This window comes from Heptranchias perlo, chromosome 35, assembly GCF_035084215.1.
Source record: "Heptranchias perlo isolate sHepPer1 chromosome 35, sHepPer1.hap1, whole genome shotgun sequence".
Taxonomy (NCBI): Eukaryota; Metazoa; Chordata; class Chondrichthyes; order Hexanchiformes; family Hexanchidae; genus Heptranchias; species Heptranchias perlo.
This window is the reverse complement of record NC_090359.1, coordinates 14078795-14081399: the sequence shown is the minus strand read 5'-3', so window position 1 is coordinate 14081399 and position 2605 is coordinate 14078795. Positions and strand designations below refer to the sequence as shown.

The following is a 2605-nucleotide window of genomic DNA, read 5'->3' as shown; positions in this document are numbered from 1 at the left end:
AAATACTCAGCAGGTCAGGCAGCATCTGTGGAGAGAGTTCTGATGAAAGGTCATCGACCTGAAAGGATGTTTCTCTCTCCACAGATGCTGCCTGACCTGCTGAGTGTTTCCCGCATTTTCTGTTTTTATTATTAATATAACCTGAGCTCTGTCGAGCGTTTGTTGGTCGATTCACTGATAAAGCTGGGAATTGAGGGGAAGCTGGTTCATGGCGAACCCCAGCTCTGAATCCCCCCGGCAGAGAGTTCAAGGAATGTTTAATATAAATGAGATTCAACGACAGGATCAGAAAATCTCTCCTTGATGGTCGGTCTCATTCTCCCGAAGTGAGGAATGAGCGGGAGGGGCAATTCCACCCGGCTTTATATTTTATTCCAAGAGGATGACCCAAAGACCAGTTTGATGTGGGGCTGAAATAGCTCAGTTGGGAGAGCGTTAGACTGAAGATCTAAAGGTCCCTCATTCGATCTTGGGTTTTGGCAGTCTTTGGGTTATTTTGTTTCTTCTTCTTTGGTTCGATTCTCGAGCATTTACTTCTGCTGACATTTTTAACCGACACTGAACGGTTGGGGATGGAATGGAGAGACATCAAGGATGTCTGTATTTCGCTTTTATTTCTCTATTTCCTTCTGCCTTTCTCTCTGGTTTTTGTCTCTCTCGGTGCCCGATGAACATTTGATTTGATGCATTTGTCCTAAACTGATGCCTTTTCCACATCTCAGGGCGGTCAGACACGCTCTGTCTGTCTGTTACTGCTTGTGACCATTAACGGGAACAGGCCGCGAGTTAAACATTTATCAGCAAACCGCCAGAGAGATAACACAGCGGGAATAAAACATATTGCCTCACATTGTTAGACACCGAGTGACACAGATTGTAATGTGTGTCAGTGAACAGACCCGGAAAACAGAGTCCGAGAAAGGAAAGAAATAGAGAGATAGAAAAGAGTCATAAAAAGAAAGAAAACCCTTTCTCCACCCCAACAACAACAACAACTTGCATTTATATCGCGCCTTTAACGGAGTAAAACGTCCCAAGGCGCTTCACAGGAGCGATTATCAAACAAAATGTGACACGGAGCCAAATAAGGAGATATTGGGACAGGTGAGGTCGGTTTTAAGTGTCTTAAGGGAGGAGAGAGAGGTCGAGAGGCGGGGAGGTTAAGGGAGGGAAATCCAGAGCTTTGGGCCCAGTCGGTTGAAGGCACGGCCGCCAATGGTGGAGCGATGAAAATCGTGGATGCGCAAGAGGCCTGAATTGGAGGAGCTCAGAGATCTCGGAGGGTTGTAGGGGTGGAGGAGGTTACAGAGATAGGGAGGGGCGAGGTCATGGAGGGATTTGAACACGAGGAGGAGAATTTTAAATTTGAGATGTTGGTGGACTGGGAGCCAATGTAGGTCAGTGAGCAGAGGGGTTCTCCTCCTGAACGGTGGTTTGAATGTTTGGGGGGCGGGGCTCTGATAAATATCTCGATTTAATATAATGATCCCACTTTTCAACTACCACCGAGTTATTACAATGCTGACCTGGAACAATCTAGGACATACCGCAAAACAAGACATAAAGATCAATGGTCACTTTAGCAAGGAGTTTAAAAGATTCTTCTAAGAAGGAGAAGGCTGAAGAAACGGACTGTGAACATTTCATGGTGGCCGATTTATTTGTGTCCAGGGACAGGGATGAGACACATGAAATGTTTCACACATTTCAAATCTCCTCGGTCAGACTGCCGATTGTTTATTGATCAGGAAGATGTCTGGTAATAATCTGAGACCCAGTGAAGAGGTGAGAACAGAGCAGCAGGGAATGATCCCAGAACAATAGGAGCCAGCAGCTCACCGTCTGGTCCCTGTGTCAGGGACAATACACAACACCTCAGCTCCAGACCAGGAACAGAGAGCTGCTGTTAACGTGGCCCAGCCCTCGCTAACTGCTGGAACTGTGGGATGGAAATCAGACTTTGGATCTTGGAGGCTGCTTTAGGGGCTCAGTGGCTCATCGAAAGAATAATTTCCATTAAAGAGCAGGGCTCTGCTCCATCACAGACTGATACTGTACAGTACATGGCAGAGTAAAGCTCCCTCGACACTGTGCCATCAAACATTCCGGGGGCAGGTGCATCAAGGGTTCGATCAAGATTAAATCTCCCTCCACACTGTCACAGAGGATGTCATTTGTGACTTTGACAAGGGCCGTTTCAGTACTGTCGCAGGAGTGGAAACCTGATTGGAGGGATTCAAACATGGTGTTGTGGGAAAGATGGACATGGATTTGGGAGGTGACAAGACTTTGGAGAGGAAAGGGAGGTGGGAGATGGGGTGGTAGTTTACAAGGACACAGGGGTCAAGGGTGGGTCTTTTGAGAAGGAGGGTGATGACGGCAGATTTGATGGGGAGGGGGACAGTACCTGAGGAGAGGAGACCATTAACAATGTCAGCTAACATGGGGCCAGGAAGGGAGGTTGTGTGGTCAGCAGATTGTTGGGAATAGGGTCGAGGGAGCAGGAGGTGGGTCTCATGGTCAAGATGAGCTCAGAGAGGGCATGAGGGGAGATAGGAGAGAAACTTGGTGAGCTCGGGGAAGGGAGCGGAGCGGCAGAGGCAGC

At 48.0% G+C, this 2605-nt stretch overlaps 1 non-coding gene across 1 annotated transcript; it reads left to right on the top strand.

Moving 5' to 3' along the window:
- Positions 1 to 409: 409 nt before the first annotated feature.
- trnaf-gaa (transfer RNA phenylalanine (anticodon GAA)) lies at positions 410 to 482 on the top strand. Its single transcript has one exon. It is a non-coding gene; the product is annotated as a tRNA-Phe (tRNA).
- Positions 483 to 2605: the final 2123 nt, after the last annotated feature.